General features: G+C 44.0%; 2 long non-coding RNA genes across 2 annotated transcripts in view; both read left to right on the forward strand.

Annotated features, from left to right (window-relative positions):
* The first annotated feature begins 355 nt into the window (after positions 1–355).
* LOC148220337 (uncharacterized) lies at positions 356–3229 on the forward strand. Its single transcript, XR_015799044.1, has 2 exons — positions 356–484; positions 1672–3229. It is a non-coding gene; the product is annotated as an uncharacterized LOC148220337 (long non-coding RNA).
* A 9313-nt stretch (positions 3230–12542) lies between these two features.
* LOC148220338 (uncharacterized) overlaps positions 12543–13585 on the forward strand; it is a 36858-nt gene continuing 35815 nt past the window's right edge. The window contains exon 1 of the long non-coding RNA XR_015799045.1: positions 12543–12714. This is a non-coding gene — a long non-coding RNA (uncharacterized LOC148220338). The remainder of the gene's footprint in view (positions 12715–13585) is intronic.

Consider the following 13585-nt stretch of genomic DNA (forward strand, 5'->3'; position numbering starts at 1 on the left):
CAATATCCTTTGAAATTAGAAGCTAGAAAAGGGTTAGAATAATTAATTGCTACATTTGTACAACATGGATTACTAAGGGAATGTGAGTCGGAATATAATACTCCTATCCTACCAGTAAAGAAGCCACATACTAATGAATACAGGCCAGTGCAAGATCTCAGTGCTATTATTAAAATAGTGCAAGACATAACACCCCGTGGTAGCAAATCCTTATACACTTTTAACTACAATTAAGGAATCTGATGAATGGTTCACTTTTGGACCTTAAGGATGCTTTCTTCTGCATACCCCTTGAAACTGAAAGTCAACCCTTGTCTTTTCCGCGTATCATTTGGCAAGCCAGGCAGGAGGCCTCTGTCCGGCTGCGAGAGCAGGGCGGGGAGCAGACTCCCTGAGGCGCGCCCCGGGATTTCCCTGGAGGGACTCCGTGACTTGACTCGCTCTATCGGGGACAGACAACAACCTGCTGGCCCCCAGATAAACGGTATGTATCAAATTTAGGGAACCTGGGGAGCCTGTAAGTCATATATCCTTGGCTAGGGGGGCAGCCAGTAAGTTGCATTGAGACGTCTTTGTGCGTGGGCATAGACCCTGTGTAAGTAAGGTCTGAGCTTGCAAGCGGCCGTCGGCCCAGCTAGGGGGCCGGTGGTGGAAGGATACCGGCTAGGGGCCGGTGGGGGAGATTCGCTGACCGATAGAGCGGCCTCCAGCGACCCTGGAGGTGGGTCGAGTGAATCTCTGTTTTATTACTGCTATTTTGTAATTGCCAAGGTCTGGACGTGCTGTGTTTTCGCACTGTGTTTTGATTGTGTGAAATGATTTAATCCGTTTTGCTCGTTTCCTGGGCAACTGGAGTGCCTGGAGTGAGTGCAGTGAGGCAGTGAGTGCTGATTGGCTGGAGCGTGAGGGACGCTGCGTGTGTGTGTGTGTGTGTGTGTGTGTGTGTATATTTTGCCTAGATAAACAAAAGGAGTCCTTCTCTCTGAGTAGTTTAGTAGTTTACTTTAGAAAAAGTAAATACTGAGAGCCTCAATATGGGGACGAGAAATAGTAAAGAGATACCAAAAGCTAGTCCACTAGAGTGTGTTTTAGCCCATTGGGGAGAGATAGTAGGTGTAAAAAGTACAGAAAACAAGAAAACGCTTTTGAAGTACTGTGGCCAGTGGTGGCCACTATATAAATTAGATTATGGAGTAGTGGCCGCCTATTGGAACTTTGGGTTATGATACCCTGATACAGTTAATGTTGCTTTTGAGAAGAGAAAGCAAATGGGATGAGGTCTATGTAGCCATGGAAAGGGGTTTTAACCCTTTAAGTGCGGCAGAAATAAGATGCACAGCTACATGGTCATCTTTCATGACAGGAAGAAAGAAACAAGTTTATTCAGAAATACACTTGGTTTTATAGCATGACTCACAACTCCAGGAGTAGAGAAAAGGTGATTGGTTCAGAGAGAAGACACCCCATTCCGAGGGCCTGGTCACGTACCACAACAGGTGTTCTATCTTTGTTATTAATTCCTTTTTATTTTGACCAAATTATCACCCTGGGAGAAATTCTCCCTAGCCTTGAGCTGGCCCAGCTTATTGGCTGGGAACAGAGCTGAAAAGCTCCAGCCTGGAATATTTTTCAGACTGTAATTTTCTTACTTTCTCAATATGTGTCCCACAGGTCTCTTATGCAGATATGTTTTTTACTCTGAGAAATCATCCTGAGTGGCAGAGAGACTGTGGGATTTGACCCCCCTCTGATCCTCTGGTATTAGCCCTTGAAAAGGATTATAAGGCGACTAATAAAGGTAAACTAAAACGCTGCTGTTCCTCCTGCAGCATCAGTCAGAGATGCACAAAATCTGATAAGGTTTACCGTGCAACTGCACAAGAACAAGATCTAATAGATCTATTTAAACCTCCCACTAGGAGACAGGAGGAGGATGAGAGCTCGGAAGGAACACCCCCTAAAACACCCTGTGATAGGTTGACTTAGGAAGAAGAAACTCAGAAGAGATTCTTCCTAAGGGAATTTCCTCTGTGGGGGTTGGGATACCTGCAACAGGCAATTAGAGAAAGTTAGTTCGCTCCGAGAACACACATTTTGAGGAAGGTAATCCGGAATTGACCCTCTTTGTCTTCCGGCGGCTGAGCAGGTAACATCAACCCGAGCTTCCCCCTCCCACATGCGGGGGGGGGGGGAGGCTCGGGAGGCCGCTTGGGCCCCGTTTGCCAACGAGGGGGACCCGATGGCCGGAGGGAGAAAAAGTTGTGTGATAAGACCTTCACAGCTTCCTCCTCCACGGGCCTGCGGCTCTGGCGTGGGGGGAGGCCGACTCTTGCTGCTGCCGGACGGGCCGGGCCTGCCCAGGTGGCCATGAGCAGTGTGGGGCTGCAGCCCAGCCCCAGAAAGGCTGATTGACACCTCAGCTGCCCCCCCAGCACGGCCCGAGCCTGGCCCAACTCTTGTAGTTGTGTTAAACTTTAACTCTTTAGTGTTCAGATAAGATTTGCAAAGCCTCCAGCCTTTCCTTTGAATATGAAAGGGAATAAGAAGATTTCTGAAGTCAGTGATGTAAGAGCTAAGGTTTTAAGATGGAAGGAGAATGAGAAGATGCTGAAATGGCTGAAAATCTTTTTGTGAAATTGTAGGAATGAACTGATGTACTGAATATTCCTATAAACCATGGAAAGAGACATGGGGGGATGGAAATGTTCCATTTAATAGATGATTTGACTTAAAAGCGCCTGTGTTGAGAATTTCTGCCCTGAGAAAAAGAAGGGGATTTTGGTTTTCTGAAGATGAAGCCTGAGCAGAAAGAAAGGAGACAAAGAGAATCTTTGCGGTTGAACATTTAATTCTTAAAAGTAATACCCCATGAGACAGACATGGCCCACATCTACAACTTTGGGACGGTTGTAGAGTTGGGAGGAGCGTCACGGTTGCAGGTTCCCAGGCGGATGCAAATCGTGAAAGATAAAACCACAAGAGAACTGTCTTTTTTTTCCTTCTTGTGGGAAAAATCCCTACAACTTCAACAAGAAGAGGCTTCTCTCTCCAGAAGTGAACTGAAAAAGACTAATTGGGCACTGACCGAAGTATTTGTTATATGTTTGTTTTGTTGTTATGAAGATTGGGAGAGGGAGGGAAGGAGTGATCTGAAAAATCTTATTCTGAATTTTTTTTTTCCTCTCTTTTTGTTTGTGTAGTTAATAAATTTCCTTGTATACTCTCTCAAGTTTTAGGCCTTCCTTGCTCTTTTGCTCCTGGTTCTGTCTCACAACAGAAAAAAATAAGTTTATTTAAATTGGCAACTCAAACTGAAGACACACCCACACCTCCTAGTAGCCCCATCTCATCCAGAACTAGAAAACAAACGGCAGTGCAAGCACCTCTGAAGCAGGCAATAGGGCTGGGGGGGAGAGATTAGTGGTAAAGGCACCCTTCTCAACTATCGATTTGGAGGCATGGGAAAAGGTTGCTAAGAATTATCACAGTGATCCAATAAACATTGCCAAACGTTTACAAAACATAATAAAACAGCAATATCCTAATTGGATCGATATACAGTTACTGCTGAATGCTCTAAAACAGAGAAACAACTAGTTTTGGAAAAGGCTGGATATCTGGCAGAGGAGTTCTATAGAGCACAACAAGAGGATGTAAAGGAGTACTTTCCACTCCAAGATCCAAAATGGGACTCAGATAAAACAGCAGAAATGAAAAAGCTAAAAAGCTACCAGGAGTGGATAGTACGAGGAATGGAGAAAGCTATTTCTAAAACAATAAATTGGTCAGCTTTATATGCAATTAAACAGGGTCCTTCCAAATCTCCATCCAAATTCTTGGATCGCTTGAGGGATGCGATGCGTCACCATACATCATTAGACCCTGAGTCTGAGGTAGGAATACAACTGGTGAATTTGTTTTTAGGGCAGTCTACAAGAGACATCAGACGTAAACTTCAAAAGCTCTGGGGACCGGATGGGAGGAATTTAGAAGCCCTATTAGATAAGGCATGAAGAATTTTTAGCAACCGAGAAGAAGGATATAAGCACGGAGAAAGGGAAGGGAGGACAAGGACCACGCAGGCAGGGAACGTCCCGGCTGGGCAGAGACCAGTGTGCAATTTGCAAAAAATTTAGTCACTAGAAAAATCAGTGCCCAGAACTAAAGCACCAAGGAAAAGGGAACACAGGAAAAAAGGGGGTGGTGGTCGCACATGTGAAAGAAGACGAAAAAGACTGAAGAAGACCAGTAAATCTTTCCCCAGCAGATCCATTGGTTATAAAAATAAAACTGAGAAAAGAAGAGAAGGAAGTAGAATTTTTAGTTGACACAAAGGCAACATATTCAGTCTTAAATAAAGCTTTAATGCCTGTAGAGGATAAGTATGTAATGGTAAAAGGGGCAACTGGCCAAACTGAAAAAGCATACTTCTGTAAGCCTTTAAAGTATAAATATGGAAAACAATGGGGCATTCATAAGTTTCTGTATATGCCCAACTCCCCAGATCCACTTTTGGGGAGGGATTTATTAGCACAATTGCAAGCAACCATTACATTTAAAGAAAATTGTGAGATTACTCTGGAGGTAAATGATCAAAAATATGTCCAAGTGTTAAGTTTAATATTACCAATGATTGAAACTAAAGGAAAAATTAGTGAAAAAATAATGAGCCAAGTATTTCCTGGGGTATGGGCCTCTAATATACTAAAGAAGGCAAAAAATGTACCTCCTATATTAATCAAACTAAAGGAAGGAAAACAGCCAATCAGAGTTAAACAGTATCCCTTAAAAAAGGAAGATAGAAAAGGAATTGGCCCAATAATTGAAAACTTTCTGCAATTAGGATTGTTAAAAGAGTGTCAATCTGATTTCAACACTCCCATTTACCTGTTCAAAAACCTGATGGCTCATATCAAATAGTACAAGATCTATGAGCTATCAATAACTGAGGATCTTTACCCTGTAGTGGCCAACCCATATACTCTATTAACATGCTTGACACCAGAACTAACCTGGTTTACCGTTTTAGATTTGAAAGATGCCTTCTTTTGCCTCCCTCTCCATGAAGCCAGCCAGAAAATTTTTGCCTTTGAATGACAAAGCCCTAAGAGCAGGCACAAAACACAACTCACCTAAACACAGTTGCCTCAAAGTTTTAAAAACTCGCCCACCTTCTTCAAAGAACAACTTGCAAGAAACCTGGAGGTCTAGGAAGCCCTGCCAGGAGAAGGAAGGCTGTTGCAGTACATAAATAACCTCCTAATAGCCACCCAGACAAAAAAAGCGTGTGTGGCCTGGATGGTAAGCCTCCTAAATTTTCTAGAACTTCAAAGGTACAAAATATATATAAAAAAAAAGGCTCAAGTAGTAAAACAGAAAGTGATCTACCTGGGATACAAGATCACTGCTGGACAATGAACCTTGGGACACAATCGTAAAGAAGTGATATGCCAAACTCCAAAACCTGAGACAATCAAAGAACTGCAGACCTTTTTAGGAATGACAGGGTGGTGCAGATTGTGGATCTATAATTATGGACTACTTGTAAAACCATTGTATGCTCTCATTGCAACTGAGAAAAAGAACCTTCAGTGGACAAAAGAGGCCACACGAGCCGTCACTCAAAAAGGCTCTAATGTCAGCCCCAGCTCTGAAACTGCCAGATGTAAATAAACCATTCTTCCTATTTTCCCATGAAAAACGGGATTTCTCTGGGAATACTGGCCCAAGATCTGGGCCCATATCGAAGGGTAGTTGCTTACTTTTCTAAGCAACTAAATGCAACAGCCAAGGGCTGGCTGGGATGCCTCCGAGCCGTAGCAGCAGTTGTGCTAAACATTCAAAAAGCATGCAAATTCACCTTGGGCCAGAAAATGACTGTACTAGTGTCTCACACAGTGTCCGCAGTGCTGGAAGTGAAAAGTAGACACTGGCTTTCCCCACAAAAATTCCTGAAATACCAAGCCATTATAGCAAAACAAAATGATGTAAAGATAGTGGTAACTAACACTGTCAATCCAGCTTCTTTCCTCAGTAAAAACCAAAGGAAACCAGTACACCATGACTGCCTGGAAACCATCAAAGCCACCCATTCCACCTGCCCAGACCTAAAGGACACCCCCGTTAATGATGCAAAAATCTAATTCACTAATGGAAGCAACTACGTCATCAGTGGAAAGCGACATGCTGAGTATGCAGTCACCACCTGCAAAGAGGTAATAGAGTCTGGACCTTTACCAGTAGGCAGCTCTGCACAAAAGACGAAGATAATTGCTCTAACTCCTACCTTGAAAATGGCAAAAGGAAAGAAAATAAATATTTATACAGACTCAAGATATGCATTTGGAGTTGTACATGCACATGGAGCCATTTAAAAGGAAAGAGGACTGTTAAATTCACAAAAGAAAAACATCAAACATGCACAAAAAATAATACAACTACTAAAAGTGGTTCATCTACCTGAGAAGGTAGCAATCATGCATATTAAGGCACACCAGAAGGTGAGCTCAGAATTGGAGAAAGGAAATAAGCTAATGGAGAGAGAGGCAAAAGAATCAGCAAAGGGTGAGGTAGCAAAAGAGGGAGCCTTGATCCCAGATGGACAGATTTCCCTTGAAGGTAAGCCAGTATATAATAAGGAGAACAGAAAATTAATTAAAAGTCAAAGGAAAAAATATAACCAAAAGAAATGGGCTGTTACTAAAAAAAGAAAAGGGAGGCTAGTCATCCCCTCTAATTTATTGTGGTCACTAATAAAGGAAGAACACCAGAAAACACACTAAAAAGTAGAGGCCTTGTATAACTACTTAATTGAAAAAATTGTTGCTCAGAAATTATATGCCACTGTCACTCAAGTGACCTGGCAGTGTGATCTTTGCCTCCAGTCTAAACCCAAAAACATACCCAAACCAAAACTTAGCAAAATTAGAAAAGGCCAAGGACCTAAGCAACAATGGCAAATTGATTTTTCAGAACTCCCAAGAAAAGGGGGGTATCGATATTTACTAGTGCTAACAGATACCTTTTCAGGATGGCCAGAGGCTTGCCCCACCAAGACTGCAAAAACTCAAAAAGTAACAAAAGTACTGTTACACAAAATAATACCATGCTTTGGAGTTCCAGCTATCATGTCCTCAGATAGAGGGTCACATTTTATCTCAAAAATAATGCAACAAACAAGCCAACATTTGGGCATAAATTGGAAACTCCACACCCCATATCACCTGCAGTCAAGTAGCCAAGTGGAGAAAATATATCATTTAATCAAAAAACAGATTGTAAGGCTAGGACAAGAAGCTAATTTTCCCTGGCCACAAGCTCTCCCTCTGGCACTGCTGCGAATTCGAACTAAACCTAAAACCAAAGAAAAGTTAAGCTCTTTTAAAATGCTCTATGAGAGACCATATGGAGTCCAAAAGGGAATGTCTACCCAAGCAAGAAAAAATACACTGACTGCATATATGGTGGCTTTAAGTAAACAACTTAGAAAAATAGAAAAACATGTAGCTGGAACTCAAAGTGTAGGGCTTGATGGACCAGTGCATGACATACAGCCTGGAGATTATGTATATGTTAAGTCTCTTGCAAAAAAAACCTTGAAACCACAGTGGAAAAGACCATACCAAGTACTTCTCACCACCTTTACTGCAATTAAAATCAAGGAACAGAGTGCTTGGATACATCACACTCGAATGAAGAAAGCTCCCAAAGTTCCCTAGAAAGTAACAACAGGCAATGATAAATGATATGTGTTTAGAATTGGAGAATGTTGAAACGCATAGCAATTTTAACCTCATTGTCAAAGGTGCATGGAAAGGTATTGAGAGACACCCATTGTAACAATTGCCTAAGTAGAGAATCCTTATAGCAAGTAAAAGAATTTACTTTAAATTTTACAGAAAAGGGAGGAAATGAGACAGAGAATTTAAAAGTAAGGAATAGTTCATCCAAAACCAAGGCAATGAGGAATGCCTGACATTTACTATGCTTGCAAAAATCAAGAAGAGAGGCAGACTGCTTTGTGATAAATGGAGCCAGGACTTGCAAACAAGGTGAGGAGTGGAAGGCTACCAGTGATAAGTGATAAATCCAAAACCCTAAAACAGCAAAAACTAATCTCAAGGTCTGAAATGTGCTCAAATGACTAAGACGCATGCTCCAAAGACAAAGTTGAAAAGTTCAAGTGCAATGAAGAGTTTGGAAGCCTTCATCAGAGACCCCCGACGACCCCTGAATTGGGGAAGTGCAAGCGCAAAAGGACTTTTGGTTCATTTGAATACGAAGCGAAAATAAGCAGAGCTAGGACATGAATATGTATTAGGCGTATTGTGTAATCCTAGGCTTTTAAAGAATAAATAGAGTAGTAGTTTGAAGTTTCAGTGTATGTGTTTTGGAAGGAATTATCCCCGTGCACCTCAGCGCTGAATAAATGCATACCTACTTTATGACTCTCATTTCTTGTGAGTTATAGAGTCTTTTCTGTGTATCAGTCCGCCTCCGTGGATTCACATTTTGAAGCAAGCAAACTCCGGGAAGGGCTCTTTTCTCTTCTGGAAGGAGTGCAGGTAACAGGGCCAGGCCCGGTTCCACTGCATGGCCTTCGGGCTCCCCTGTCTGGGGAGCTGGCATGTCCCAGCAGGGAGGAGCGGTGGCCATCAGCAATGGGTGCCAGCTGAGCCCAGGGAGGCTGACTGAAGTCCCAGCCGTTCGCCTCCCCCTTTCCAGAGTGGCCACTGCCGTTTCTAGCCCAGACCAGCCCTTCCCAGTGCAACCTGAGTCTCCTGAGATCCTGGCACAGCTCCAGCATAACATGGCCGAAGCCTCTGCATTCCCCATGTGAAATCTTAACTCTTTCAATGTTCAGATAAAACTTGCAGACTTTCAATCTTTCTCTGAGGGAGAGGGAAAAAGAACAAAGAGAAAACACCAAGGTTAGTGAAGCAGGAGTTAAATTCCAGATGGAAGAAGAATGAGGAGACACTATGAATTTAGGCTGAAAACCTTTTTGTAAGCTATGAGGATGGACTGTACTACACTAACGATTCCTATAAACCATGAAGAAAGACATGGGGAGGATGGAGTATTCAACTTGTAGCATAAGCAAACGCACTTGTGTTAAGAACCTTTTGCCTCGAGGAAAGAAAGGGATCTCTGTTCCTAAGGATGAAGCATGAACAGAGAGAGAGAGAAATGAAGAAAACCTTTGCTTTTGAATAGGTCATTCGTAAAAGTAATACCCTATGAGTTTGACATGGCCCATAAGCACAGCTCTGAAAAGGCTGTGAAGATAGAAGGAGTTTCACGATTGCAAATTCCCGGGCGGCTGCTATTCGTGAAAAGTGAAGCCATGAAAAAACTGGTTTTTTTTCCTCTTGTGAAAAAGTCCCTATAGCCTGACCAAGAAAAACTCCTCTCCCTAGAGTGAACTGAAAAACATTATTCTTAAGTTGGTAACTAACTGAAGTGTTTCTGTATGTTGTTGTTGAGAAGAAGAAAGTGTGAGAGAGGGGAGGAGAGGTAGTCTGAAGGTTTTATTCTAAATTTATTATTCCTCTATGTTGTTAATAAAAGTTTTCTTTACACCCTTGAAGTTTTAGGCCTGCCTTGCTTTCACTCCTAATCCTATCTCACAGCAATGTCACGATCCGCTGTTAATACAGGCGGGAGTTGTGATGGTTCGTTTTGATCCCAAGGGGTGCAAAAGACACAACAGAGGGACAAATCAGTTTGCTCAAAGAAAAAATGCACTTTATTGAGTGCCAACAACTCAGCTTTGCGATAGAGGGAGAGTTAAAGGAAACAAAGTAAAGAGAGAGAGAGAGAAAGAGGGGGATAGGGAATAGCTACCAACAGACGAGACCGATGTCCTCGTGGTCTGGCCCAATAGATACTGGTGTCCTCGTGGTCCCAGCCAATAGACGTGTCTTATGTGGGGAGATCTCAAAGGCTTCTCCAGAGGGTCGCTTTCTTATAGTCCTTTTTCAAAGCGAGTGGCGTCTGGCCAAGAGGTGGGAGATTTATGGGCCATTGTGAGGTGCTCGAGACAGAACATGCAGTGGTGCTCCGAGAAGCACCTGTAGGTGCAGTACCTGTCTGAAGGCACTGTACCGTAGCAGCACGGCAAGCACAGAGCACCAGCAAACAGTCACTTGGCAAGCATCAACCTCGACCAGGCCAGAACTCCTGTCCAGAAGTGGGTGGGGGTCCTTGGGATAGCCTCTATCCTCACGACGGTCATGAGGTATATGAGGGAAACTCCAGACTGACTCTTACAAGCAAAAAATAAATATATTGAAATTGGTGAATCTAAACCACTACACTGAGTTAAAAACATTTCTAGGAATGGCTGGTTGGTGTCAGCTATGGATTCCTAATTATGGACTGTTAGTAAGACCTTTATATGAGTCCCTGAGAAACCCTAAGGAGGTATTACAGGGGACTCAGAATGCCATATGGCTTTCAGAGACTTAAAGAGAGCTGTAATATGAGCCCCTGCATTGGCATTACCTGACTTGATCAAACCTTTTGAGCTTTTTGTGCATTAATGCCTATACCTTGCATTAGGTGTGCTACATCAGAGGTTGGAGACATGGAAGAGAGCTGTGGGATATTTTTCCAAACAACTACACAATATAAGTAAGGGATGGCCCACCTGCCTTAGAGCCGAAGCAGCAACTGTCCTTTTAATACAAGAAGCCCGAACATTGACCATGGGGCAGAAAATAACTGTTTATGTTCCACACATGGTTATCTCTGTTTTAGAACAAAAGGGGGTCACTGGTTATCCCCAAGTCAAATGCTTAAATATCAAGTTTTCCTGTTGGAACAGGATGATGTGGAACTGAAAATGACTAACGTCTTGAATCCAGCTATGTTCCTTGAATCTGTACCAGAATGCCAAGAAGCCTTACAGCATTACTGTCTTCTAACTACTGAGCAGGTTTACTCTAGCAGACAAGGCTTAAGGGATACTCCAGTAGACAATTCAGACTGGGAACTGTTCAGGATGGGAGAAGTTTTGTGCATGAAGGAAAGTGGAAATGTGGGTATGCAGTAGTGACCCAAACCGAGGTAATTGAAGCCAACCTGTTACCACCTCTGCACAAAAAGCTCATCACTCTGTGGCGAGCCCTAGAATTGTCTGAAGGTAAGAAGGTCAATATATGGACTGATTCTAAATATACATTTGAAGTAGTACACGCTCATGGAAAAGAAAGAGGGCTCCTTTCCAGTACAAGGATCTCCTGTCAAATATGGAGACGTTATTAGACAATTACCTGAAAGTGTTCAATTACCAACCAAAGTGGTTCTCATGCATTGCTGTGTGCATCAGTTTGGAAATACGCCAACTAATGCAGGAAATTGATTAGCAGATAAAACTGCTAAAGAGGTGGCAGAGAAAAGCATCCTAATAGTTGCTCCTTCAAAATGTGTGAACCTTTCAAATGTAACCCCAGAATAGCAAGACCAAGATAAAAAGCTAGCTGAAGTTTTCGGTGACAGGATCTTACCAGAGCAGAGTGGAGGGGGGGAAATCACCTCCCTTGGCCTCCTGGCCACCTTGCTTTTGATGCAGCCCAGGACGTGTTTTCCTTTCTGGGCTGAGAGGAATGTTGAATTTGTCTTTACAAATGAGCTGTGGATCTGCTTGTAGATAAGGCTAGCACTGAGAGATAAAAGAAACAATGGGATGGATTCCACTGATTGATGAATGGAAAAAGATATTTGCCTTTACAAACAAACTGTAGGGCTGCTGATAAATGAAATTGGATATCGAAAGATGAAAGAAGCAACGGGGGGAAAACTATGAATTCTGTAAGAATTAAAAATTAAAAGGGAGGGTTATACATTAGAGGGGAATTTCAGGTATCAGGCGTTCCGGGAAGTCTGTGCCTCTCAAGTACCTCAGCCAATGGGGAAAGAGAGAGGGAAATGCGGCCAGGAAAATAGGATAAAAAGGAGGCTGCGTCGTCCAAAAATTTGAGAGATCCCAGGGGAATGTCCCATGGCCTCTCCCTTTATTCGAATAAAGCAAAAAGGAGTCCTCTGTCTCCTTTTTGGACATAAACCTCTGGTGTTTGTGGATTAATTTTCCTGACAGGGCTGTGAGTGGGCATTGCCGGTTCATGTTGAGCTTCTCCTCAGCCAACACCCCTGAGTCCTCCTCAGGGCTGCTCTCAATTACTTTTTCTCCCAGTCTGTACTCATGTCTGGAATTGCCCTGACCCAGGTGCACCACTGCAGGCTATGACAGCGAGCCCATGTCCCCGAGCTCCCCAGGGTTATCGAGGAAAGCCTCTTGCCCTCGGAAGGGCTCATCTGGAGAACGACGGCCTCCCTGGAGAAAGCTAATGCCAGAAAAGACACGGAGCGGCGGCAGCTAGACCTGCCCACCCCGGAGCACACTTCCCAGTATGCCTCGTGGTGGTGCTGCCTCACCCTCCTTCCGTGCCTCATCTGCGCATGTGCAGCGGGCCGCGCTGGAGACGTGGTAGTTGGAGGTGGGTGGTAGCGGTGGGTGCGTGCGCTTGCGCTGTGCGGAGGCTGTGGGCAGCGGCCGTTGTGGGGAGTGGGCTCTGTGGCGGGGGTGTGGCTAATTGCACCCGTGGGAGCCGATCTTGCGGCGGGCTAGGCCTGCTGGGGTCCTAGGGCTGTGGTACTAGCCGCCTCAGCGTTGAGATGCGGCAGGACGAGCGGATGGGTGCCGCAGACGGGGTAAGCGGGGCATTGGTAGTACCTCCGGGCCCGCCCCGGTGCAGGGGCTGGCTGGGCGGCCGAGGTGCGTGGGCGGGTGGACTCCGGGATTCTGCTCCGTTCCTGACCTTCAGTGCCGGCTCCGAAAGGGGCGGGAGCGCAGGGAGTTGCCACACGCCCCGCAATATCCCGATTATCCTGGTGGCCACCATTACCTCATGTCTCGGCACCATATCACGATAGAGGCTTGCACTTGTGCTATAGCACCGTCGCTGCAGAGTTCCCGGTGCTGCTGGTTCTGCTGGGTGTCTACTCCCGGAGTGATACTGATATCGGCCAGAAAATAAATTTTCTAACGCAATTTGAAGCATTAGGAAGCAGGCATTCTTTATCAGCGCTGGACACATAGAGAGGTGTCTCCTTTAATCTGATATGTGTGGTGAAACTTGACAACGGGGCATTTATTCCATCATAATAATACATAGTTGTTACAATGTGCCTTCTAGCTAATACATAAACATCACTTTTCCTAGAGCTAATTTGCATATATCTGCTTCCTACTACAAGTCCTTTTATGGTCCTAGAGGGTCATCTAAAGAGGTCTCTAGTGGTCGTAATCACTGAATGCTTCGGTATTATAGACGACCTTTCCTTGAACTTTTTCTTTGGGCGTGCGCTGTTCCTTCTTCTTACATAACTTGCAAAAAAAGAGCACTTTAGTCCTCATTATCTGTTTCTCCACTGATTCCAGCAACGTTTATCATCCTGTGTGCATAACTTTACATTCTTTTATATTTTTTGCTAACTAGTCTTTAAGCTCTATCCAGCAACTCCAGGGGAACAGAAATTTTCTATTTTTAAGGGGCACTGGCACATGCTGTGCCCCCACCTG

This window comes from Sturnus vulgaris, chromosome W, assembly GCF_052056855.1.
Source record: "Sturnus vulgaris isolate bStuVul1 chromosome W, bStuVul1.hap1, whole genome shotgun sequence".
NCBI lineage: Eukaryota > Metazoa > Chordata > Aves > Passeriformes > Sturnidae > Sturnus > Sturnus vulgaris.